The 27,849-nt window shown below is 42.9% G+C and overlaps 1 protein-coding gene and 1 non-coding gene across 4 annotated transcripts in view; one reads left to right on the top strand and one right to left on the bottom strand.

The window, feature by feature from the left end:
- Positions 1–17,372: 17,372 nt before the first annotated feature.
- LOC130026217 (U2 spliceosomal RNA) lies at positions 17,373–17,554 on the bottom strand. The gene has a single exon (XR_008792838.1). It is a non-coding gene; the product is annotated as a U2 spliceosomal RNA (small nuclear RNA).
- A 2,029-nt stretch (positions 17,555–19,583) lies between these two features.
- Positions 19,584–27,849, top strand: part of CSGALNACT1 (chondroitin sulfate N-acetylgalactosaminyltransferase 1) — a 419,176-nt gene continuing 410,910 nt past the window's right edge. Inside the window, exon 1 of one of the 3 annotated variants that reach the window (XM_056116700.1) lies at positions 19,584–19,758. The gene's annotated coding sequence lies outside the window, so the exon portion shown is untranslated. Of the gene's footprint in view, positions 19,759–20,409; positions 20,467–27,849 lie in introns of those variants that run through there. The other 2 variants (XM_056116697.1, XM_056116699.1) reach the window with 2 other exon arrangements.

Here is a 27,849-nt window from a genome sequence, read left to right as displayed (position 1 = left end):
AACTCCTCAAGAAGCTGCCAAACTCTTTCAGAAACTTTGGCAGTGCCAAGTTTTTCTTTCTTTTTTTTGTGGGGAAGGGGTTAACTGAAAAAGCAAGATTGGTTCTGACATTGGCTTAAGATTTTTATGTGAGCATTCCAAACAGACTAGTAATGCAACACCACTCAAATGATATTCTTCAAATAATTACTAGGCCTTTATTTAGTGGGTGTGGGAAGAAACTCATTTATAGTAATGGACATTGTATAGCGTTTGTCACTTATTTAATTTACTTCCTTGGTTGATAAGATTCTTTGAAGTTACTTCCTGTATTTGTTCAAGTCTTGTTTACATTTCTATTTCCTTTTGTGATTTTTATTAACCAGACATCTTAGGCAGTGCAAAAGGGTTTTAGGTTTGAGTAATAAACAACGGATTCACCTCAGAAAACATTATGACATTATTTGACCTCAGAATTTCAACTAAAGGTGACTAATGACTATTTAGCGTATAAACATTGACAAAATATTCAAAAGCTATATGTGTATGTATTTTTTTTTGGGCTTTTTGGGTCACACCCAGCAATGCTCAGGGGTTACTCCTGGCTCTGCACTCAGGAATCACTCCTAGCGGTGCTCAGGGAACTCTATGGGATGCCGGGGATCAAACCCCGGTCGACCGCATGCAAATCATGCTGTACTCCCTGTACTATCTCTCCCACCCTGTGATTTATTTTAGTGATGCCGTAGTCTTTTATTATACTGTTAGGATTAGGGTTATATTTTCTTTAGGGTTATATTTTGTTATACTGTAGTCTTTTATTCATTACTCTAAGAATCTGCCTGTCTAGTCTCAAATTTATCTGATTTTGAGTGGTCTCTGTGGAAAACAAAACAAAACAAAAAAAACAATCTAACAACTCGGACTAGTTATACTATTACTTTATTATACTTTGCAAACTTTCAACTAAAAAAAGCATCCCTTGTAATCACTTGTCATTCCGTTGTTCATTGATTTGTTCGAGTGGGCTCCAGTAATGTCTCCATTTGACCCTGTCACGTGCTAATGTAGCCCAATGGGCATCTGCTCACTCCAGGAACACGAAGAGTATCAAACCGCTCGTTCGGAGTCTTGATGAAGAAGTCCAACCATCTTGTAGGTGGGTGGACAGGTGTTCTTTTGAAATCTTGTGGAATCCAGTCAATAACGGTTCTAGTCCAGCGATTGTCTCCAAATCGAATTATGTGTCTGGCCCATCTGATTTTTGACACCTTGGTAAACAAGGAAGCATCTGTGCTCTCCGATTGTCGATGGAGGTTGGAACTCCAGATTCCTTCTCTCACTTGAATGAAGTGTAATACTCCAAGCATAGCTGTTTTGATTCCTCTTTGGGTGACCTGAATAGCGTTCTCATTCTGTTTTCATAAGGCTCAGGTCTCTGAGTCGTATATTAGAGCAGGGAGAATGGTGGAGTCGAAAAGATGTGCCTGGAGCCGGAGGTTCTTCATCTTCTTAACAACTTCTTCAATGCTCTTGAAGGCGTTCCACGCCACTCTCTTTCTCTTGCGCAGTTCTGGCACCAAGTCATTCCTCATGTTGAGTTCTCAACCCACACGTAGCTGCTGCATTCAGAGATGTTCGTTCAATTGAGAGCAAATGGAATGTTAGGGACTAGTTCATTTTTCATGTACATTGTCTTCGTGAGATTCAGCTGCAGTCCGACCTTTCCACACTCATGGTTGAAGTTGGTCAGCATTTGTGCTGCTTGGCAAATGTTTGATGTTATTAGAATGATGTCATCTGAGAAGCAGAAGTGGTATAGTTGCCGACCACCTATCTTCACTCCCATTCCTTCCCATTCCAGTCATTGCATGATGTTCTCGACGGTAGCACTGAAGAGTTTCGGTGAAATGGTATCACCCTGCTGAACCCCTCTCTTTATGTCGATGATCACTTCCTTGTAGAATGGTGAGAGCCTGTTGCTGAATCTGTAATACAGCTCATGGAGGATCCTGATGTACTGAGTTTGAATGCCCTGTTTGGCTAGGGCTTCAATGATCGCTTCAGTCTCAACAGAATCAAGAGCCTTCTTAAGATCAATGAACAATAGATTTAGCACCATCTCGAACTCCCGAGAAACCTCAATGAGCTTGGTTATTGTATGGATATGGTTGATTGTGCTGAGTCCTTTTTGGAACCCAGCTTGCTCGCATGGTTGTCCTTCATCTAGTGTTCTGCCTATTCTATTCAGGATGACTTGAGTGAACAACTTGTAGATGACAGACAATAGGCAGATCTGGTGATAGTTGCTAATAGTTTGGATGTCTCCCTTCTTGTACAACAGAATGGTCCTGCTGGTTTTACACTGGGACAGAACCTTGCATTCAGACAGGTAGCATGTGAAGAGCCATGCCAGTGTATTGACGAGTACTGGCGGCAGATTTTTCAGGTGTTTGGGTCTGATCTTGTCTGGACCAGGTGCTGTATGCTTTTTTACTAATGAAATGGCATGTTGGATTTTGGAAGGAAGGGAGTCGTTGGCAACAACATATCCATCCTTCTGAATTTGGTATGTGGGCAGGTGGACGTTTCTATCGAAGATATCCGAGTAGAAGTCATGCCTAATCTTCTCCATTGCCCTTCTGGAAGATGTGATAGATCACATCAGGACGTTGGAAGGCAGTCATCTTGGTCTTTTAGTTGGTGAAGGACAGATGGGTGTTGCGAATACTTTTCCCAGCTTCTGCCACATTGGCCAACACTGCTGCTCTTCTCTCTTTGAGAGAGAGAAAGCATAGCTATAGTTAATATCTAGATCATTGTAACTAGATTTTTAGAGTTCCTTAGGGCTTTTAAAAGAAAGCGGACAGTCCCAGGGAACCCATCTAAGAAACATATTCCTGTGTAAGTATGACAGCTTCTAATCATAAAAAAGTAAAGAGCTATTTCCCAATTTTATGGAACTGAGATTATTTTAAGAAAAGTTGTGGAAAGATTAGAAGAGATGACTCTAGCCAGGACGATGACAGGCTTCTCTGGAAGTGTTGGCTGCTGCAACTTCTTCCTTCCCTGGAAAAAGAAGCAACATGTGCAAATTGACAAAAATGTAATGGACGAATGCCTACTTTCTCTAGATGAAATTCAGCTGAAATGCACTCTTGGAATTTTATTTATTTTCCTATTTTAATCTACAATGGCACATCACTTTGAAAAATATAACTAGATAGAGCAATAAGCACATTCCCTCTTTTCCTGAACATTATTTTCCAATACATAACAGAAAAAAAGTCTTTAAAAAGCTCTTTATCAGTGAGAGGACAATCTATCTTTTTCTTTCCAAACAAGATAAAAGTTCTATCTGTAGGGATGCACTGTTTATAGACTTTGGGACTGGTAGTCTTCCAAGCAGCTAGTAAAAAACATTAGGAACAAGAAGTATCTGTTCTCTGAGAAGGAAAAGAAACAAAACGCTTCTCTATTTTGTTAGGTAAACACTGTTAGCATGATTCTATCTGATGGCTTAATAAATTGAGAATGCAAAAATGACATTATCAACTCAATCAGAATACAAATCATGGTACCCTGTGACTAAATAATAAGGAGAATGACTGAAGAGGTAGAGATACCCATTAGAATCTCACTTGAAACTTTCTTCTTTCTTTCTTTCTTTCTTTCTTTCTTTCTTTCTTTCTTTCTTCTCTCTTTTTATTTTTTTATTGAATCGCCATGAGAGTCACAAGCTTTCATGTTTGAGTTACAATCACACAATGATCAAACACCCATCCCTCCACCAGTGCACATTCCCCACCACCAATATCCCCAGTACATCCCCACTTTCCCACTACTTGAAATTTTCAAGTTGAAACTTTGTAACTCTTCCTACTATCTCTCATGAGTTATGTTTAGAACTTGAGCAGAACATTGAGGTAATTCAGGAACCTTGACTTGCATGGGGTAGGTCAGTTACCAATTCAAGGGTAGATCTGGGGAATACAAAACACATCAGAGAGGAACCTGACTTTTCTATCACAAAGAATTTTTAATAATTATTATTTTTACTGTATGTGATTGTTTGACAGACTTTCTAATGATCTAAGGTCCTTTATCCCTGGCTGACACCTGGAGCCCCAGGGTGTGGCCATGAGATGTCTGGTCTCATCGGAGCCCTGGCTCCAAGCTCACCAGTTATACAACCTTGGGAAAGCTGCAAAACCTCTCTGGAGCCCAGTTTTCTCACAGAATATGATGAGACTCTTAGGGGATGGATTAATCGGGGCATTGCCTGCCTGGGTAAAACCCAAAATCATAACAGTGACAACATAACGATGATGATATAAAAGTATTTTAAAAATTGTATTTATTCCCCCCTTTTGGTTGCTGTTGTGATACCTGGAGCTAGCACCCTTGGCCGTGTGTTTTCTGATTTGCACACAGGGAACTGCACATGAAGACTGTGGCCCCAGGAATCCCAGGTGCTGAGCTGCAGAATTGCACTCAACTTGTTGTGTGGTGCTGGGGCAAGACAGAAGTCTTAGTTCCTATACTATCTTTCCATGCCTGATGCACCTATAATTGAACCAAAATTTCACCATAATAAAAGGGTTATAATAAATTTACCTATTGCTTGAATTACTTAAATTACTGACACATGCTGATGCTAACAAATAATCAGGCTTTTTATTCTCAGGTTCAAGACTGTCAGTATCCGTTCATGTTTCAATCAGCTTGAGCTCACTATGAAATGTCAGTTTAACTACACAGATTTGATATAATTTAAAAAATTAGAAATTTTTAATATTTAGTTAGCCAATGGCAGCTATATTTTGGTTAAACATAATGTTTCTTTTGAAATTTTGGAAAACTGAGAATGGCTCATGTACAGTTAAAGTAATTTAAAGTGACTCATTGGCCCAGCTAGAGTAGGCTGTAAACCTTTGCTTATGACCATCTTCTGAAGTTCTTGAAGATCTTCAGACATCTCATTGGCTCTTTTGTAATGCTTTCTCAGTTTTCATCATAGTATATCTCTTTTCTCAATTTATATCTTTATCTCCACATACAAGTGACATCATACAGTATTTGTTTCTCTGACTTGTTTACCTTTACAAAACCATCTCCAGTTCCATCCATGTTGCAAGTGGCAAGGTTTTATGTTTTTGTAGTGGAGTGGTATTCTATTAGATATGTTTATACATATTTACACATACATATATCTGTATATATATCATTTTTTTAGAAATTTTTATTACTGAAGCACCATGAGATACAGTTGTAGACTTACAAATTTTTGTGCTTGGGTTTCAGTTATAAAATGATCGAGTACCCATCCCTGCACCAGTGGCCATTTCCTACCACCACGGATCCCAGTATTCCTCCCAGCCCCCATTCCCCCCCGTCCTACCCCGCCTCTGTGGCAGGGCATTCCCTTTTGTTCTCTCTCTCCTTTTGGGTGCCATGGTTTTGCAAAAGAGGCACAGAGTGACAATCATGTTCGGACTATAGTCTACGCTCAGCATGCATCTCCCATCCTGCGAGGATCCTCCCAACACCCTTATTTGGTACTCCCCTCTCTGTCTGAGCTGCCTTCTCCCCCAACATGTGCGGTTGGCCTCCAAGCCATGGAGTAAATCTCCTGGTACTTATCTTGGCTATTCTTGGGTGTTAGTCTCCTATATTGTTACTTTATGTTCCCCGGATGAATGCAATATTTCTATGGTTGCCCTCTCTTTCTGACTCATTTCGCTTAGCATGATACTTTCCATGTAGTACCACTTGTATGTAAATTTCATGACTTCATCTTTTCTAACAGCTACATAGTACTCCATTGTGTAGATGTAACAAAGTTTCTTTAACCAGTCATCTGTTCTTGTGCACTCAGGTTTTTCCAGATTCTGGCCATTGTAAAGAGTGCTGCAATGAACAAACAAGTGCAGATTGTCATTTCGACTATGCATTTTTGCCTCTCTGGGATATATTCCCAGGAGTGGTATTGCTGGATCAAATGGGAGCTCAATTTCTAATTTTTTGAGAATCGTCCATACTGTTTTCCAAAAGGGTTGAACCAATCGGCATTCCCACCAGCAATGAAGGAGGGTCCCTTTCTCACCACATCTGCGCCAACACTTGTTGCTTTTGTTCTTTTGGATGTGGACCAGTCTCTGTAGTGTGAGATGATATCTTATTGTGGTTTTGATCTGCATCTCCCTGATGATTAATGATGTAGAGCATTTTCTCATGTGCCTGTTAGCCATTCGAATTTCTTTTTTGAGAAAGTCTCTGTTCATTTTGCCGCCCCATATTTTGATGGGCAAAGGCAGAGCTGCAGACCAATAGAACAGGGTCGAATATACTGACATCTCCCCTCAAACATATGATCATCTAATCTTTGATAAGGGAGCAAGAAATGTGAAGTGGAGCAAGGAAAGCCTCTTTAACAAATTGTGCTGGCAAAACTGGATGTCTACATGCAAAAAAATGGGGTCAGATCTCTGCCTAACACCATGTATAAACGTAAGATCAAAATGGATTAAAGACCTCAACATCAGACTAGAATCCATAAAGTTCATTAAAGACAAAGTTGGCAAAACCCTCCATAACATTGAAGCTAATGGTATCTTCAAAGATGTCACGCCACTGGCCAAGCAAGTGAAAACAGAGATAGACAAATGGGACTATCTTAAACTAAGAATCTTCTGCACTTCAAAAGAAACAGTGACCAAAATACAGAGACAGTCTACAGAATGGGAAAGGATATTCACCCAATACACATCCGACAAGGGGTTGATATCAAGCATATAAAAAATACTGGTTGAACTCCACAAGAAGAAAATATATATCATTTTTTAACCACACACTGAGGTTCAGGAAGAACTCCCAGAACAATGCTTGGGAGTCACTCCTGGCAGTGCTCAGAGGACCATGTAGTGCTAAGAATTGATTGAGCCTTCGACCTCCAGCAGGTAAAGCAAACACACTAACACTTTCAGTTATCTTATCAGTCCCCCTCCAGCACATTTCTTTATCTATTCATCCAATATGGACATCTAGATTGCTCCCATTTTTTTGCTGGGGGGGCCTCCCAAAGTAGTTCCCAGGGGTTCAAGGGCCACTCTTGGTGATATTTGGCCAATCAGGGCAAATGTCCCAATGCTTGGGCCTGAGGATGTGGTGTTCTCTGACCCAGTATTACCACCTAGGGTTCAACAGATGGTGTTTGTGGGACAACACAGTACTGGGGATGAAACTCGGGCTCCTGCAAAGCAAGACAGGTGCTACTCCTCACCACTGAGCTGTCACTGTCACGGTCCTCCTGTTGTTCATCGATTTGCTCGAGCAGGCCCAGTAACGTCTCCATTGTGATAATTGTTACTGTGTTTGGCATATCGAGTACATCATGGGGAGCTTGCCAGGCTCTGCCGTGCGGGCGAGATACTCTCAGTAGCTTGCCGGGCTCTCTGAGAGGGGCGGAGGAATCGAACTTGGGTGGGCCATGTTGGCTGCTTGCAAGGCAAACGCCCTACCGCTGTGCTATCGCTCCAGCCCACCACTGAGCTATCTCTTCCAATTTCCAAATTTTGACCACCAAAAATTGTGCTGAAATGAGCATCATTTTTCTTTTCTTTTTAAATTTTTATTAGTGAAACACCATGACGTACAGTTGTAGACTTACAAATTTTTGTGCTTGAGTTTCAATTATACAATGATTAAGTACCCATCCCTCCACCAGTGCCCATTTCCTACCACCACGGATCCCAGTATTCCTCCCACCCCCATACCCCCATCCCACCCTGCCTCTGTGGCAGGGCATTCCCTTTTGTTCTCTCTCTCCTTTTGGGTGTTGTGGTCTGCAAAAGAGGCATTGAGTGGCAACCATGTTTGGTCTATAGTCTACTTTCAACATGCATCTCCCATCCTGTAGCCTTATCCATCCTGGGAGGATCCTCCAAACTCCCTTTATTTGGTGCTCCCTTCTCTATCTGAGCTGCCTTTTCCCCTAGCAGAGCATCATTTTTCTATTTAGTGTTTTAATATTCTTCAGATAAATACCCAGAAGTGGCATAGCTGAATCACATGGAATTTCTGTTATTAAGTTTTTGAGGAATCCCCACACTATTTTTCATGGTAGCTGCCTCAGTTTATATCCCCATATGTAGTACTCTGAGATAACCTCTCCTCCATGTCTTTACCAGCACCAGTTTCTTGTTTTTTTGATAGTGGTTAGCCTTGTGTGAGCCCTCTCACTTCATTTTTCATTAAGGGGGCCAAACACAATAGTCATTGGTGGAGAGGACTATGCAGTTCTAGGGAGCAAATTTGGGCTATTTCATGCAAAGCATGACTGTAGTGCATTGGGTTATTTTCCAGGTCTATCATAGCACTGTAGCACTGTAGCACTATCCTCTCGCTGTTCATCGATTTGCTCGAATGGGCCCAGTAAAGTCTCCATTGTGAGACTTGTTGTTACTGTGTTTGGCATATCGAATACGTCACGGGTAGCTTGCCAGGCTTTGCCGTGTGGGTGAGATACTCTTGGTAGCTTGCAGGGCTCTCCGAGAGGGGCGGAGGAATTGAACCTGGGTCGGCTGAACTGGCCGCGTCCAAGGCAAATGCCCTACCACTGTGCTATCACTCCAGCCCACAGGTCTATCATAGCGGTTCTGATTTACATTCCCTAATAGTCAATGGTGATAAATTACTTTTTATGTTAGCCATCTGTATATCTCTTTTGAAAGTGTATATGTACCCATCTTAAAATTATAGTAATAAAATAATAAACTTGAGTTACATAAACTTTTCATATACTTTTTATTTTTTATCTGGTATTTTTTGGGGGTCACATACATGCTCAGATCTTACTACTAGCTCTGCATTCAGCGATAATTCCTTGTGAACTTGGTGACCATATGAGGTGCTGTGGATCAAACCCGGGTTTGCCACGTGCAAGGCAAGCATCCTACCTGCTGTATTATTGCTCTGGCCCACAGATTTTCATATATTTTGATATCTTTTTGCCCACAAAAAGCATGTTCCAACACTCAGTAGGTTGAAATAGATAACAACGAAGGCAAAACATGGACTGAATTGGATACGGCATTTGCCTTGCACATGGCTGATCCAGTGTTCGATTCCCGGCATTCCATATGGCCCCCCAAGCACTGCCAGGAGTAATTCCTGAGTGCAGAAGGAACCCCTGAGCATTGCCAGTGTGAACCCTCACAAAAAAGTAAAAAAGAAAAAGTAAAATAAACAACATTTTTAATCTATAAGAAGAAAAGGATTGCTAACAAAAGAAAGGAGGATGATGGGTAAACCTTATAAAAAGGTTTAAGAAGGTAGATAGAAACTAAGCTTTTGGTATTGGTCATAATATAGTATATACAAAAATTGAATTGTAATTCTATGCACATGAAGCCTTTATTTGTTAAACATAATGTTACTTCAAAAAAATTAAAAGTTATTTTACAGTCCAATTAATTCTAATCTCCTCTGGATTGTGTCCTTCAAACATCTTCTTCTATGTTATATATTTTCACTAGATAGTCTTTTAATTCCTATTAATATTTTATTCATGAAGGGCTTCCCATTTTTCTTTATCTATGACTCAAACTGTCCTAAATAGCTAGCTATCATTAATTCATTATAATTACTTAATCATATCATGTTAATTAGTTAATTATAGAATTAATTAGAGACCAAATGAACAGATTGGTTGGAATCTCCTCTTGTCTGGGATATCCTGCAAATACTATAATTCAGTCATTTTTTACATAGTTTTCCAGTTGTCTTAAGTCAACTCTAATGCACCTCCAATGCCCTGTCCAGAGTTAGAGATGCCTTTGATTTTCTTTTTGGAACTTTATAGAATGTCTTTCAGAAAGAAGCTCTGAACAAAATCAGGGTCCTTCCAGCAAGCAAGAAAGGCTGTTGGTTATGTAACTAACAGAACCTGTGCACATACAAACACCCACTTTTTAATACAATTCATTTAATAAATTCCTTGTCTGGCATCTAGAACCATACACAATGAAGAGTCAAGCTAGGTTTAGACTTTTACCTTTCTCCTAAATATTTCCTGTATGTTCCCCACTGTGGGTGACTGTTTTTAGGACTTTCCCATATCTGTTTCACTGGTCAGATGACAATTTTTTGATGCCACCCTCTTTTCTTTCTTTCTTTCTTTTTCTTTCTTTCTTTCTTTCTTTCTTTCTTTCTTTCTTTCTTTCTTTCTTTCTTTGCTTTTGTGGGTCATACTCGGCGATGCACAGGAATCACTCCTGGTGGTGCTCAGGGACCATATGGGATGCTGGGAATCGAACCCGGGTTAGCCACGTGCAAAGCAAACACCCTACCTGCTGCACTATCGTTCCAGTCCTTCCCTTATTTTTCTGTGTCAATCAAAATCCCATTTGTCTTTTCCAGAACTATCTGAAAAATCACTTTTAATATGAGCCAGAAGATGAGCATCTCAAGGACCTCTCTCTTTTATGTTCTTAATCATTTAATATTATGTTTGGACATAATTCCCAGAAGTAAAGCACTATACTGAATTAATTTTGCAGTGACCATAACACTCAGCCTACATTTCTATTGGATAAAAATATGACATGACTAAAACATTTCCTAATCATGTTTATGGAAAAACCAGCAATGTAAGATCAGGGATAGCAATAATGGCATCTTCTAATTTGTAGACCAACTACTTCTAAAATGCTCATTTGTGTGGTCAACACAATAAATTCCTTGAAGCACAGGTTTTAGGTACATATATAAAAAAGGAAAATGCCTGAAATATGAAATTGCTGAAGCTTCTCTTACACTATCATCTTTGCCTATGCCTTTTTTATTTTTTAATGGTTATTCCACTTATCACTTTCGTTTAGGCATTCTTGTCTCTGGACATATTGATTTTTTTTTGTTCGTTTGTTTATTTCCCTTTGTCTACATCTGCTGGTGTTCAGGGATTACTCTTAAATGTGCTGGGGGATCATATGTGTCACTAAAGATCAATCTAGCTAACTAGTTAAATGCCTTATCCTCTGTATTATCTCTCTGGTCCAAAGAATCTTTCATTTTGAACTATACTTGCCCTTTCCTTTTCATGCTGGATCATTTTTTTCTGTACAATGTTAATCTTTTATATAGGAATTATCTGTTTATAACATCCTTGAGTATACCTTTTTACATCCCATTTTTATTATCAGTAACAAACACTACTATAATATGTGCCATTTAAATATTTCTCTTATTAATAGAGACATACCATAATATATATTCACGGCAGTGAAAGAAACAGAGTCAAGCCTGAAAGTGGGACAAAAAAGAAAATTCCTTTTTTCTAGATTTCTTTTACTATAAAGAGATGATTTATCAATATTGCAAAATATGACAAAATAATCTATTTTAAAGCACACTAATAATGCATGCAAAGAAACAGCAATAATTCAAAACAATCTAACCATCAGAGTTAAAAATTAAGCATAGAGAGAGAGTTGGGAGACTTCATCCTCTGTGAACCAGAGTTGAATTGTTCGAAAACTAGCATTCTGTTCTGAAATGAGCAAGAGCAACACGTGATGAGCTCCAGCAGCTGCTAATAGAAACGAAAGCACCATTTTTAACTGATGTGTGTTCAGTTATCTGACTGTCACATCAACAGATGCAGTCCGATGTGGATTAATCTCTGGTACTTTCCTGATGCTGTTTCTGGGGAGTTGTCCCTGGTACGCTTTCATGTTCTATAATAGATAACAGAGTAGTAGTGAGGTTGGCACCAAAGAAAAGTAGGGTGCCTGCCTGAGGAGCACTTGCTCTTCTGGCCGGCTCTTGCTGCCTGTCATTTGGAGAAGTGGGCTTAGGAGGGGTGCCATGAGCTGGGTACTTCTAGTCCTGAAGTTAACAACAGAACAAGGGCATAAAGATTTGGGGTGTGTGATTGAACACTTAGGAACCAACCCTTTGATGTGATGTGTATACTTAAACACTTAAATGTAAACTCTCAGAAGACGTTAACAGCGTCCTTTGCTCAGCACATTCTAGTTGAGTGTGAGTCTCTACTCTGATTGAGGTACAGTGCTTGTTGAAAGAGGCCTTGAACATCCCATTCTTTTTCTTTTTCCTAGAAAAACTTGTCTTATGAGGTAAAATGGATTTATTTTACTCATCTTAAATGAAAACTTGTGGAAATATGTTGCATATATTCAAGATTTCTTCAGCAGACTCAAAAGAATTATAAGAAGATTATAATTAGATCCTATCTCAGTGACTCACCACCAGTAGCAGTGTTGTCTGACCTGTCTTTATACCAGAATACAGCGGACCTCTCCCATGTAATGAGCTGTCTCTGGCTACACAGCACATTTTGCTGTGATCTAAGGAATCAGATAAGCCTGATGGTTAGAGCTATTTAAAATCAGAGTCAACATAATTTGAGGTGGTCTGTGGAGAGAGTTCAGAGATCAGGGCTTAGATTTGGTCCTTGACATTGCATGGTCCTCAAGCACAACCGAGAGCATTGAGGGAGGTCCCTGAGCCTGACTAGGCTCATCCTGATGACCTTCAGAACCACTGGGTCAAAGTAGCACCACAGCATGGAGTGCAAGCACTGAACCGTTAGGCCTCTACAGTCAGTATGAGCATCACTGGTCCCTCAGCGTGGCCTGGGAACCTCCACCCCGCAAGAAAAGAACATACTTGAATGATCAGGGCATGACTTGAGTGACCAGATGTGTCTCTTAGAAAGCAAAGTAAACGAATTTCAAAGAATGAGCTTTACTACTGCCCTTTGTCTCCTGGAAGGCTTTGGCTTATAGTTCTCAAGGATCCTAGTAAGATGGAGAGGTTTGACCTTGAATTGTGTAAAATGTTTCTATATTTAAATTTCAATACCTACACCATATATAGCTGAAACTAGTTATTGGAGTTTAATTTAGGCATTTTGTAACTGTAAAATTTTTATATTTTTTGGTATTAGATAAAAAGTTATTGATATTCTTAAAAAATTATTACATACAAAGTAACTGATAGTTGAGTTTTGGAAATATAATGTTCCAGCTCCAATTCTATCACTAGTGTTAACTTCCCTCCACCAGTATTCCCAAGTTCCCTCCACTGCACTCCCTCTCCTCTCTCTCTCCCCTCCCCCCTGCCAGCCTGCCACCTTGACAGAAACAAATCATTCAATGTTTGGTGGTTGTAATTTGGATCTCATGTTTTCAGTGTTGCCAACTCTGTGTTTTGGATATATAGTTGTACCACTCCCCATATTGCTGATATACCCGAGGCATTTAACCCCTGCTCCCTATTACTTCCCTTCCTCATCTTACTTTCTCCCTTGATGTACTTTTTCCTTTGTCCTTCTACTTTCTATACTCAGGGGTCGAGGGTGACTTAAACGATTTTTTACACATCCAGTTTTCTTACTAAGAATATAAAATGATCTGACAATATAAAATTACACATTTCCAGAACTTTGTATATATTGTCATACTGTTACCACATTAATCGCTCCATATGATGGTTTGGAAGTTAAAATAACAAAAACTGATTCCCAAAGCATTGTTTATGAAAAATGTCTTCATCACGTGATCACTTGACATCTGTTACTCATCGATTTGCTCAAGCAGGTGCCAGTAACATCTCCATTCGTCCCTTTGCGTGCTAGTGTAGCCCAATGACGTCTGCTTGATCTAGGAACATGAAGAGCCTCAAACCAATCATTCAGGGTCTTGACGAAGAAGTCTGACCATCTCATAGGTAGGTGGCCAGGCGATCTTTTGATGTCCTATAGAATCCAGTTCATAATGGCTCTAGTCCCAGCGGTCATCTCCAAATCGCATTATGTGTCTATCCCATCTGATTTTGACACTTTGGCAAATGAGACAGTATCCCTGATTCTTGACTTCCGATGGAGGTCAGAACTACGGATTGTTTCTCTCATTGGAGTGAAGCATGATACTCCAAGCATAGCTCATTCGATTCCTCTTTGGGAGACCCGAATAGCATTCTCAACCTGTTTTTGTAGGGCCCAGGTCTCTGAGGCGTATGTTAATGCAGAAAGAATAGTGGAATCGAAGAGATGTGCCCGGAGCCAGAGGTTCTTCATCCTCTTAGCTATTTCTTCGACGCTCTTGAAGGCATTCCAAGCCGCTCTTTCTCCTGCGCAACTCATGTGCCAGGTCATTCTTCATGTTTATTTCTCGATCTAGGTACACATAACTGTTGCATTTGGAGATGTTCATTCCATTGAGAGTGAATGGAACGTCAGGAACGAGATCATACCTCATAAACATTGTCTTCGTGGGATTCAGCTGGAGTCTGACCTTTTCACACTCACAGTTGAAGTCGGCCAGCATTTGTGCAGCTTGGCTAATGTTTGGTGTTATTAGAATGATGTCATCAGCGAAGCGAAGGTGGTGTAGTTGCCGATCGTCTATCTTCACTCCCATTCCTTCCCATTCCAGTCGTCACATGACATTCTCAAGGGTGGCACTGAAGAGTTTCGGTGAAATGGTATCACCCTGCTGAATCCCTCTCTTGACATGGATGATCACTTCCTTGTAGAATGGTGAGATCCTGATGGTGAATCCATAATACAGCTCATGGAAGATCCTGATGTATTGAGATTGAACGCTCTGTTCATAGAGACTAGGGCTTCGATGAACACTTCAGTCTGAACAGAATCAAAGGCCTTCTTTAAATCAATGAACATTAGAGCGGCATCTTGAACTCCTGAGAAACCTCAATGAGTTTGGTTACCGTGTGGATATGGTCGATTGTGCTGACCTTTTCGGAACCCTGTTTGCTCGCATGGTTGTCCTTCATCTAGTGTTCTGCCAATCTTATTCAGGATGACTTGAGCAAACAGCTTGTAGACGACAGACAACAGGTAGATTGGGCGATAGTTGCCAATGTTTTGGATGTCTCTCTTCCTATGTACAGTAGTACAGTCCTGCTGGTATTTGATTGGGATGGAACCTTGCATTCACACAGGTAGCGTGTGAAGAGCCGAGCAAGTGTATTGATGAGTATTGATGGCAGGTTCTTCAGGTGTTCAGGTCTGACCTTGTCTGGGCCGGGTGCTGTTCATTTCTTTACTGACGAAATGGTGTGTCGGATTTTGGAAGGGAGAAAGTTGGGAACGACATATCCATCCTGTGGAATTTGGTATGTGGGCAGGTAGACGTGGCTATTGAAGAGATCTGAGTAGAAGTCATGGATAATCTTCTCCATTGCCCTTCTGGAAGATGTGATAGATCCATCAGGATGTCAGAGGGCAGTCATCTTGGTCTTGCAATTGGCGAAGGACAGGCAAAATGATTGTCTGTACTTTCAATGCACATATGCTAGCATCAGATTCATCCATCAAGGACTGATGGTACAAGTGCAAAAGATCAAGTACGACATCATTGGTCTGACCAAGACAAGAAGGCATCAATCACATCATGCCGTTTTCGACACAGGAGAAGAAATGTTCCTTTGAACATGCAATAAAAGAGGCGTCCGAGGCATCGGTGTCCTTGTCAACACGAACTTGGCCATGAGAATGGATTCATTCAAATGCCTAACAACTCGAATCAGATGATTACACTTGAATAGATGTGGCTCAATGCCAGCAGTTTCTATCTTCATTGTCTATGCACCAACATCCAATTATGATGAAGGAGAAATTGAGAAGTTCCACATGGAGCTGGAGAAGTTCTATAAAGAAGACCACACCTTCTAAACGATCATTGTCAGTGATTTTAATGCCAAGATAGAACCGAGATGATGAGCCGAAGAACTCCACATCAGAACCCATGGCCTAGAATGGAACGAACAGGGTGAGAGACTGTCTGAGTTCATCATGTTGACCAAGACCATCCATACCAACTCACAGTTCCAGAAGGCTGAATCTAAACGTTGGACATGGGAGTCTCCTGGTGGACGGTTCCACAACGAAAAAGACCACATCATATTCAATTGACGGTTTTGCCTGACCGATGTTGCTGTTGTCCCAAAATTCCAAACGGGATCAGACCATCGTCTCCTTTGTGCAAAATTCTACTTCACAGAGCAGGGAGAAAGGGCTGCAAAGTTTAAGAAGAGAACTCCCAGAACGACCACCAACTGGGACCTCTTTGGCACTATTGCTGCAACATGGGAAGATGCTGTCATTGACAACATTGACGAGGAATACTTTTGACTGGTTCAGCACCTCCATCATTGTGCGAGGACCACCAAGAGAGAGATAGCCACAAAAAAAACACCGGTCTTTGAAAACTCTTGAGCTTATTCACCAACGTGGTTTGGCGTATGCCTCAAGCAACCGCAAGCGAATATCTGAGCTCGCAAAGCAGTGCAGAGATGCGATAAAGGAAGACCTCAAAGAGAGAAGAGCAGAAGTGCTGGTAGATGCAGCAGGAGCTGGGAAAAGCCTTCGTATTGCCCGCCTGTCCTTCGCCAACTATATTATATTAAAGGGTTTTATTTCCCTTGTTTACATAGGTTAAAATCATATAGCAATCACAAATTGGCTCTTACTAGTTTATTTTCTGGTCATTCTATTTGCCATTTCATAAAGTTTTGCTGGAACAAGTAGTGTAAAGTAAATTCGTCATGTGCTTAAGGTGGCAGGTTGGGGATAGGAAGGAAAATGGGGACATTGTTGGAGGGAAGGTCAACCTGGTGGCGTTGGACTCTAGCTGCCTGAAACAACTGGATAATGAACAACGTTGTCAATTATGGTGTTTTTAATAAAAATAAAATAAAATAAATTAACTTTAATGTCTGGGAAGGAAGCTCATGTTTTGTATGCAGGGTATCTAGGTTTGATCCCTGACACTGAGCATATCTTGGAGTCGCCCCTGAGCACTATGTTGAGAGTGTCTCTAGATGTGTCCCAAAGCCAAAAAACCCACCTGATTTTATGGTCTAAGGAGCAAGTGGAAAGATTCAGTGGGAGGCCTGTATTTGATCCCTGCCACCTTCCACTCCCCTCTGACTACTTCTGTGAGTGACTCCCAACATCATCAGCTGTACCCTAATATTCTCACCTACACCCTCTTGTCCCAAACTGATTTTTAATAATTTAATAATAATTGGAATTGCAGTCTTCAAAGTGTAAAGAAACCAATCTTTCTACTGGATCCAATGTCTCATTTCTTTTAGGCATTGGTACAGAACAGGAGAGCTACACTGGCTGGTTTCCCCTCCGACACTGCTGTTTCCCTGAGTGACCAATGCTGCTTCATGATAGTGGCCTCCAGAAGTTTAAAACAAATACTTTTTGCTTCACAACAACTGAATCACATCTGTTTTGTTCCATGTGGTTCATCCAGAAAAGTGTACTTTTTCTCACATATATTATCGTTTTGTAGCTTTATAAATTTTTTAGGTTATTAAAAAATGTCCCCTGAAGGGGATGCAACGTTCCTGGAAGTGCTGTAAACCCAGGTTGATGTGTGGAATGGATAGAGCAAATTTTCATTCCATTTTCTAGCCCTTTTAACATATTGTCCATGGATAGGGGGTGTAACAGAAATTGAGCTGATAGGAACAGATAGTACACCTGATTTTAGCCAAAAGGCTGAGAAGCAATCAACTTCCTTTTTTAAAATTTATAAATTATTGTCAAAAATAGAGAGTTGGGAATATAGATGAAAGTGGCAAAGCATATGACTAGCATGTGTAAAACCGATTTTAGTGGCAGAATTAGATCCCTGGCACTGTATGCCCCACTGAACCAGGCTCTAACTACCACATTGTCAGACCACCTACTGAACCATCGAACTTCCATCACTGAGTCAGGCATTATTGTCAGGGCTGATCCCCCAAAGCCCCTCAGTATTTAGGTTATGACCCCTATATAACACAAGGTAATTAGAGCTATAACTAACTTTATGCTATTGCTATATATTCTGGTGCATGCTGATATGAAAGGATATGTACACTGCTAACTTTTTCCTATCTTAACTAGAAAAATTTGAAAAATGTTAACCTCAGGCACTTTTACAATTGTGTTACAAGGAATGCAATCAATTCCGAACTTGTCTTCTTCTTTCTTCTAGATCAGCATTTCTCAAGCAAGGGGCATATGACCGACTGTAGACTTCCAGGATATTCCATAAGGTCACAGGTTAAAGTCACATAAACGGGAGTGGAGGATTGGTAGGAGACTAGGAGGCCAACTGGTAGGGTAGGGTACCACTGGAAAGAACACAGGGTGGGAGGAGGCCACTTTGGAAAGGTTGGGAACATTGATCCAGATTATGCAGAGGGCCAGGTGCAGGATGAGGAGAGCTGGGTCTGCCTCAGTGTCAGTCCACAGAACTTAGGATCCTTGAGCACACCAGCTCTTAGTCACCATTCAAACCAAATTTCAGATCCAGATCTTACTGTGTAGAAACTCAGGAGACGTCACTGAACAGAGAAACAAGAGCTATCTCAGGAGAAAAAAAGAAAACATCAACACCTATCAATATATGGAGATATGCGATTTCTGGTGACAGTTGGAGGAATCTGAAAGGTGCCTGCGACATTACCCAGAGTGTTTATTTGTGCAGGTTTCAAGCCTCACACAGCTCATTCCTTACCCTTACTTCCTTGTGCTCTCTGTAAGTATGATGGTGATTGTCATACGATTTGCTTCACAAAGATGCTAAGACCTATGGTTGAGACTTGGACAATGACTTTTATTTCCATATGTGTTAACTTGACTTTTACCAGACAACATTTGGGTGAACAGAATAGACACTTGGGTTTTTTTTTTTTTTTTGGTTTAACTTGATTACCTCTTTAGGATGATATTTATTTATTTATTTTTAAGTTTTTTTTTTTTATTAGTGAAACACCATGAGGTACAGTTGTAGACTTACAAATTTTTGTGCTTGGGTTTCAATTATACAGTGATTGAGAACCCATCCCTCCACCACTGCCCATCCTCCACCACCACTGATCCCTTCCATCCCCCATCCCATGCCCTTTGTGGCAGGGCATTCCCCTTTGTTCTCTCTCTACTTTTGGGTGCTGTGGTTTGCAAAAGAGGCACGGAGAGGCAATCATGCTCCGTCTACAGTCTACTTTCAGCATATCCTGGGAGGATCCTCCCAACACCCTTTATTTGGTGCTCCCTTTTCTATCTGAGCTGCCCTTTCCCATAGCATGTGGGGCTGGCCTCCAAGCCATGGAGTGAACCTCCTGGTACTTATCTTGGCTATTCTTGGGTATTAGTCTCTATTTTGTTACTTTATCTTCGCCAGATGAATGCAATCTTTCTAATAGACACTTGTTTTTATTCATTTGGTCAACACCTGCTTCTTCCCTCTTTCACAATTCCCTGAGTTCCTAATTGGCCTCAAGTCACTTGGGCAGGGTAGTGGGATAGAATCTCTGAGATCCTGGCTCCCAGCCTGCAGGGGAAAGAGGGTGGACCAGCGAGGGCTGGGAAGTGTGGTAAGAATGAAAGCCTGCTCGGGGCAAGCTCTCTGCCATAAACAAGCGCGTATTGGCTGCTTCAGGACAATTGCCCTGCCCTCCAGATTCCCAGGGTGGAGAATGAACATCCTGATTATCAGGCAGAGGGAACACTGCACCAGGAAACATCCGACTCCTTTCCAGCTCTGCCTCTGTACTGGCTCTGCGCCAGGCCTCTGCGAATGGCCTCTGTAGGTGAAGAGATGACCTTTCCCAGCCCAACACTCATCACTCCTGAATTTCCTTCATTATTCTGAGACTTGGGATCATAATTAACATCTCCAAATTCCCTCCTCCTCGGAGAAGTACTGGAGTACTTCGAGATTAAAGGTGACCTGTGGCTCGCGGGAGTGTAGTGCGTGCATTGTGTGTCTATACATGTCTGTGTGCACGTGTGTACGGTGCGCTGCGCCCGAGCGTGTGTAGGTCGGGTGGGGGGAGGCTTTTACTCCCATCCTAGCGCCCCGTCCTGGCTGCTCGGGCTTCCTCGCGGCCCTTCCGAAGCCCCTGCACACTTCACTTCTCAGTGCTGAGTCCCGAGAGCAGCAGGGGCTCCAGATCCTCGTGGGAAGGTCCTAGGTGACCTGGCCAGGAGCGACGCGACCGCAGACTCAGTTCCGCCAAGTGCACCGTGGAAAGTTTCGGCCCGCGAGTCGCTCCCGCGGGGAGGGGAGCGGGCGGGGGCGGGCAGGGGTCCGGACTCCGCCCGGGAGGGAAGGCGCCCGCAGCGCGCGGCTGACGCGGCCCCGATTGCTGGGCACGGCCACGCGCGGCCCCGGCCCCGGCGCTGCCCACCTGCGCGGAGCCCAAGGCCGGCGGCTGGGTCGGGTTGCCGCGCCCACAGGCCCGGGGGACGCAGTGCAGCGGGCAGCGCCGCAGCGCGGGCTCGGCCGGCGGCCACTCGGTCGGCGCTGGGCGCGGGCCCGCCCGCCGCTCCCGCCCCCCCTCCACCCCCCCGGCCGCCCGGCCCCGGACCGGGCCCCGGGAGGTGGAGCCGCGCGGGGAAAGTTCCGCGGCCGCAGCGGGCAGCGCCGGAGGGTGAGTGCGCTCAGCCGGCCGGGTCCGGGAGGGGGTCGGGGGTCGGGGGACAAGGGTATCAGGGGGACGGGAGTCGGGGGTCGGAGGGATCGGGGACGGGGTTCAGGGGGTCGGAGGGATGGGGGGTCGGGGAGATAGGGGATGGGGGTGGGAATAGGGGGGCAGGGGGATGGGGGTTCGGGGACAGGGAATAGGGGGACGGGGGTCAGGGGGTCGGAGGGATGGGGTCCGGGGGGCTGTGGGTCGAGGGAACAAGGAATCGGGGGACGGGGGTCAGGGGGTCGGGGCGGCGCAGCGGCACAGCAGCACCGGGCGAGGTGAGCGCGCCCCGCGGGGACGGGGCTGGGGGGACCGGGGTCGGGGGGCCGGTGCGGGGGCCGTAGCCTCGGGGGGGTCGGCGACTTGGGGGTCGGAGACCCGGGGTCTAGGGGTCTTGGGGCGCTGCGTGCATCCAGCACCCAAGGGCGCCGCGGCTTCGCCTACCTTGCACACGCTGCCCCGATGCCCACTCGGGAAGTGGCCTTCCCCGTGCTCGTGCGAATGCTTGCTGCTCTGTGATGACGAGGGGGCGTGCCGGGTGGGGGGGCTGCACTCGGGCAGGGCAGGGCCTGGGGGCAAGAAGGGGGCGGAGGTCTCACCGGTGCTCACAGGCGCGCGTAGCAGGACCGGCGGGGGGCAGGGGGGCGAGCAGGCAGCGGGGTCCCTGGAGACCCCCAGTGTCCGTCTCCTGTGCGCCCTCACTGCCCGCCCCGCCGCCTGGGGATTCTCTAGCCGTGGTCAGCGGAGGGGGCGGCCCAGGGAGGGTCCACGCTGCACAGCTTTGTAAAATCACCCGTAAGCGGAAGGGCCGATTTCACAAACGCCACTTTTATTCCCATTTCAAAGACTTGGAGTAGTTTTTACTGAAATGGCAGTAGATGGCCTTGGCAATAAAGAGGATTAACTCCTTTTTCACATCTCCCCTCCCGTCCTAAAACTTTTAAAAATGGACATTTGAATTTGATTCTACCGGATTTCTTGGATTTTGTTATTGTTATTACAAGAAAGTCATAATTATCAGGGTGTTCCTTGCAACAACAAAGCATTAATAAGCCCTGTGTGGTGCCATCATGTTCCTAATTGGATGGAGGAAAGTCTTTCAAGGTTGGAAATAGAGGCATAAAGCGAAATCATAAACCTGTAGACATAAATAGTGACTTCAATAGAAGTAACTGCGTATTAGGATATGGGATCACTGATTGTGTTCCCAGAAAATGTTGATTCTTAGAAAGCAGTTCCTACAATAGGAATCCTATAAATATTTAATAATTCTTCTGCATTGGATTACCTGATATGCTCAATACAGCATTGAAGTGCTTTAATTCTACTCATCTTTGTATTTGCAAACTATATTTATAGATTTGAAAATAGTTCTCATTTAGGTTCATCCAAGTGGTGTTCTTCTTGTGTGGTCAAGGTTTTTTTTTTTTTTTTAACGTTACCATTCTTATTCCTGGCTCCAGGCAGCCTCTACCTTTAACTGTATGGTCTTGGGCACACCACCTCTTACCTCTCCCAGTCTTGATTTCTTATTTTGGGAAAAGTCTGACCTCTAGACACATCAGGCAGAAGGCGATAACATTTTAGAACCTAGGGTAGTGTTTCAAGCCCACCGAGTACTTGGTAAAGGTTTCCCTCCCTACTGCTAGACACCTCCCGACTCTGGTGTGCTTCAGCCAGAGTACAACCTCTCTTTCCTTTGACTCTTTCATTCAAATATCTTTTGTCGAATAACCTCAGATGCTGCCCTGTTTGGGTATTTAACTCTTGGGGGTGGTGGAGGGGTAGTGGAGGGTGGGCAACACTTCCAGGTTTTCCTGTTACTAAGAATCCATCAAAGGTCATATGATGATGACTTGTACTTCCCAATCTTCCTGTTGTTTCTAGCTCCATCCTTAATGTCGTGTTATTGTACTGGGAAGAAAGAGTAGTAAGCCTGGTAAGGGTGTGTGTGGTTCCAGTTGATCTGTCTCTGCGTGTGCCCAGGCCTGACAGAGAGGAAGAGCTAAATGCTATGTGCTGGTGTGGACAACAGAGCACAGCAAAATAGAATACAATGCTATAGCTCACATTCTTTAAAAAAAAAATCCCAATGAAAGGTTATAACTGTTCTAAAGGTTCTAAACCCAATTTTGGGTTCTAAATGATAACCCTACTAAATATTAGGGCTTCCAGATATGATTAAAGAAGGAAAGCTGGGTAGATGTTAGTATCTATTAATCACACACCCTCGAGAAGCTATCTCAGGACTGTGTTAGCCAACCTGAGTGTCTGCTTCACCACTAGGGGACCCCTCTGCCTCGGGGACCATCAGCGGCTGTCCCCTCAGCTAGCAAAGGAATTTTACTGCCTGGGTTCTCAGCATGGGGATACTTATTAGAAAGGGCAGCCTTGTGTGAAAAGCATTACCAAAAGCCTAAAAATAAATGGAGGTGGTCTTTTTTTTTTAAATGTAGGAGTACTGCTATTTATTCAGCCACTGATTTGCTGATTGAATTGGGCATGAACTCCAACTTTTTTTTTCATTTTTTATAATTTTATTTATTGAATCACTGTGAGAGCAGTTACAAAGCTTTCGGGTCTAAGTCTCGGTCATACAATGAAACACCCATACCTTTACCAGTGTCCATTCTCTACCCCCAACAACCCCAGTATACCCCTATCCCACACCCTCCCCCTACCTGTGGGGCAGATGATTTCCACCTTACTCTCTCTACTTTGATCAATTTTAATATTTTGACAGCAGCCAGACCCACCATTATTTTAAGAGATTTTTCCTCAACACTCAGATCTGCTGAAAAGGCAACAGTAGACAATTTGTTTTCTATTGCTGGTTATGAATAACATATGATGTTGTGTGGCTGCAGTAGTGGCCGCGCAATTTTGAAATTCCAAAATTTTAATACTAAAATCTGGAGGGATTTCTGCCCAAACTTGCTGGGTTTCAAGATTTGTTCCTGAGTCTCTGGGATCATGGTCCTTAAGCAGCTTGATCAGGAGCCAGAAAGGCCGTTCATGGACGGCGACTCGGGGTCTCGTTGGGACAGGGAGGAAAAGGCCAGCTCCACTCCCATCCCATGGGGCTCCACATGTCTCATCACTGAGGGCACAAACCTGACTGTCCAATGGCCTCTGGAGGATGGATGCCACCAAGCCGCCTAGGGGGAGCAGGCAGAGGGACAACACCCTTTCCCCCCTGGGGTGGCCCCGTGACAGTAACCTACTGAACGGTCTGGACGCATTTCTGCCCAAAACCGCTGGGTTTCTAGATTTGTTTCTGAGTCTCTGGGATCGTGGCTGTTAAGCAGCTTGATGAGGAGACAGAGAGGCCATTCATGGGCGGCGACTCGGGGTCTCGTTGGTGTGGGGAGGAAAGGGCCGGCTCCACTCCCATCCCGTGAGGCCCCATGTGTCTCGTCACTGTGGGCCCAAACCTGACTGTCCAGTGGCCTCTGGAGGATGGCGGCCACTGGGCCACCAGGCGAACAGGCCAAGGCATGAAACCTATTCCAACCTTGGTTGGCCCAGCACTGGTAACCTACTACAGGGACTGGACGCATTTCAGCTAAAAGTCACTGGGTTTCGAGATTTGTTTCTGAGTCTCTGGGATCATGGCCTTTAAGCAGTTCGATCAGGAACCAGAGAGGCCATGCCTCCAATTATATAGCTGAGCCAGAGATGGTTTGTGGGTGTGTCTCCCACATACCTAACTTTTGGCCATTTACTTTCTTAGTAAACTTTGCCCCAAGTTTTTGGGGTCTGGCCAAAGGCACAGCAGCAATTTTGGGGTATCTGGAAGTCAGAAGGCGCCATAAGGCTGTTGATGCACTTGCCTCACAGGTACAGATTGACCTGCTGGCGGCACCATACCTCCCAGTGGAGGTGGTCTTAATGGACATATTCGGTAAGTGTCTTAGAATTTTAGAGTTAAAGATTTGAAGCAGATTTAAGAATGTAAATGGGCTTTATATTTTATATGTTATTAGAGTCATATAAGAGACTTTATTTTAATTTTTGAAGTAAAATATTTGGAGAAATTTCAGATGAGAGAGATAACAAGAGAGAGATCATGAGACAGAGAAAGAGAGAGAGAGAGAGAGAGAGGAGAAAGGGATGAGTTAAACAGAAACCATGGACTTCTACAGAGGAAAAATGCTAGAGAACAGGTCTCAGGTCAAGATGTGGGTGAATCTCCAAGGTGGAGAATGCATGATTTTATTTTATTTTATTTTTTTTACAAAATCTGATTGAATCACTGTGAAATAGTTACAAGCTTTCATGTTTGGGTTACAATCACACAATGACCAAATACCCAGTGCACATTCCCCACCTCCAATCTCCCCAGTATAGCCCCCCTTCCCCACCCTCCTTCCGCCTCCATGGCAGACAATATTCCCCATACTCTCTCTATACTTTTGGGCATTATGGTTTGCAATACAGACACTGAGAGGTCATCATGTTTGGTCCATTATCTACTTTCAGCACACATCTCCCATCCAGACGGATTCTGCCAGCCATCATTTTCTTAGTGATCCCTTCTCTATTCCATCTGCCTTCTCCCATCCACTCACGAGGCAGGCTTCCAGCTGTGGAGCAATCCTCCTGGCCCCTGTATCTACTGTCCTTGGGTGTCAGCCTCATGTTACATTATTCTATACTCCATAAATGAGTACAATCCTTCTATGTCTGTCCCTCTCTTTATGAATCATTTCACTTAGCATGATACTCTCCATGTCTGTCCATTTATAAGGAAAGTTCATGCCTTCATCTTTCCTGACAGCTGCATAGTATTCCATTGTGTAGATGTACCAAAGTTTCTTTAACCAGTCATCTGTTCTAGGGCACTTTGGTTGTTTCCAGATTTTAGCTATTGTGAACAGTGCTGCAATGAATATGTAGGTAAAGATGTCATTTCTACTGTGCTTTTTTGCATCCTCAGGATATATTCCCAGAAGTGGTATTGCAGGGCCATGTGAAAAGCTCAATTTCTAGGTTTTGAAAGACTGTCCATATTTTTTTCCAGAAAGGCTGGACCAGTCGGTATTCCCACCAACAGTGAAAGAGCGTCCCTTTCCCCCATATCCACGCCAGCACTGGTTGCTTTTGTTTTCTTTTGAATGTGTGCCAGTTTCTGTGGTGTGAGATTATATCTCATTGTTGTTTTGATTTGCATCTCCCTGATGACTAGTGATGAAGAGCATTTTTTCATGCACCTTTTGGCCAATTGCATTTTTTTAAAAAGAAACTTCTGTTCATTTCTTCTCCCCAGTTTTTGATGGGGTTGGAAGTTTTTTTCTTGTACAATTCTATGAGTGTCTTGTATATCCTGGATTTTAATCTCTTATTATATGGGTATTTGGTAAGTATTCTTTCCCATTCTGTGGGCTCTTTCTGTATTTTGGTCACTGTTTCTTTTGAAGTGCAGAAGCTTCTTAGTTTGATGTAGTCCCTTTTGTTTATGTTTGTTTCCACTTGCATGGTCTGTGCTGTTTCATCCTTAAAGATGCTTTTAGTTTCAATGTCATGGAGAGTTCTGCCTACATTTTCCTCTATGTACCTTATGGATTCATGTCTGACATTGAGGTCTTTAATCCACTTTTATCTGACTTTTGTGCCTGGCATTAGACAGAGGTCAGATTAATTTTTTTTCAGGTAGCTATCCAGTTTTCTTAGCACCACTTGTTGAAGGGGCTTTCCTTGTTCAATTTCACATTTCTTGCTTCTTTGTCAAAGATTAAGTGGTCATATATTTGGGGGTCTGTGACAGAATATTCAACTCTGTTCCATTGGTCTGCAGGTTTGTTTCTAGCCCAATACTGGAATGCATGATTTTAAAAGGGTTTCTAGTAATGAAATATATGGCTTTGGTCTAGTATTTTCAAGAAAATTTTTAGGGTATATCTTTTTTTTAAATTTTTAATAATTTTATTTATTGAATCACCACGAGAGCAGTTACAAAGCTTTCGAGTTTAAGTCTCGGTCATACAATGAAACATCCGTACCTTCACCAGTGCCCATTCTCCACCCCCCAATACCCCTGTATATCCCCTTCCCACACCCTCCCCCTACCTGTGGGGCAGATGATTTCAACATTACTCTCTCTCTACTTTTATTACATTCAATATTTTGACACAAGACCCACCATGATTGTTTGGGATTTTACCCCAACACTCAGATCTGCTGAAAAGGCAACCGTAGACAATTTGTTTTCTATTGCTGGTTATGAATAACATATGATGTCGTGTGGCTGTAGTAGTGGCAGCGATAAGCACAGAGCCAAAAATAGCCTACAAACACTGCTGAGAGTAATGCCCCTCAAGAAAGTCCAATCCCAAACCAAAACTATGCTGTATTACATTCATAGAAACCCTATGAAAAGGCCTCTTCTGTGAGGTTTTGAGAGGATCTCTCATTTCTAAGTTCTAATTTGAGTGAAGTTAGGCTTGAGATGATTGAACAGTTGTTTTCATTTGTCAGATATAACGTGCCACTTGGTAGAAAAATATTGACAATGTACATAAGAAAACATTCCTGAAAATATTGCCATCTTGTTTGCAAGTGAATAAGAGAATATTATATTTTTCAAATTTTCTGTGAAATTTAATTACCACGACAAACTATACACCATATGTTTCTAAAGTAAAATGAACAGGTAGAAAAAGGTTTGGTACATTCTCATCCCTGTACTTTTCCAATGGCTTTCTTTTCTTAGCCAAAAATCTCTGAATTCAGAAAATTACCAAGCATCCAAAACCCACTGATTTTTACATAGCAGAATTTAAAAACAAGACAGTTTGATTTTTGTTTTTTTCCATCAAGTATATCAGAGATTACCAAAACTACTGGACCTGTCTTCCCCTTTCAGGAAAAAATTATTCAGTGACCACACCCCACTTCCCAAATGTACCTTACATAAGTGAATAAGCAGAAAACAGCCCCAACTGCACCCAAGACCACTATTGCCCTTGGATCATTCCAGCAGTATCACCCACTTTGTGAAACACTGGATCTCTAATTAGATCAGTATTATTTAAGGAACCCGCTTAGGGAAATAACTTTTGTCTGAAGGTGGTAGACAATTTTTATTATTGCTTTCCTCTTATTAAGCTAGATCTTTTGATTATTCTTAGATTACTGAACATGTGAAAAATTACTCAGATCCTATTTGCACAACAAATGCTCCTGCAGAATTGGAAAAAAATTTGCTTTTGACCTGAAATGTCTAGTTAGTGACCACTGCAGCATCTCCATCCAGACTGAGGCTGCATCTAAGATACAGTGATACAGACAACACTGATGCAGAACAAGGCGTTTTTATTTGGGCAAGAGCCCTCAAGTTGACCA

This window comes from Sorex fumeus, unplaced genomic scaffold, assembly GCF_029834395.1.
Source record: "Sorex fumeus unplaced genomic scaffold, SorFum_2.1 ptg000033l, whole genome shotgun sequence".
Taxonomy (NCBI): Eukaryota; Metazoa; Chordata; class Mammalia; order Eulipotyphla; family Soricidae; genus Sorex; species Sorex fumeus.
The sequence above is the reverse complement of the archived record's forward strand: the minus strand, read 5'-3'. Positions and strand labels throughout refer to the sequence as shown.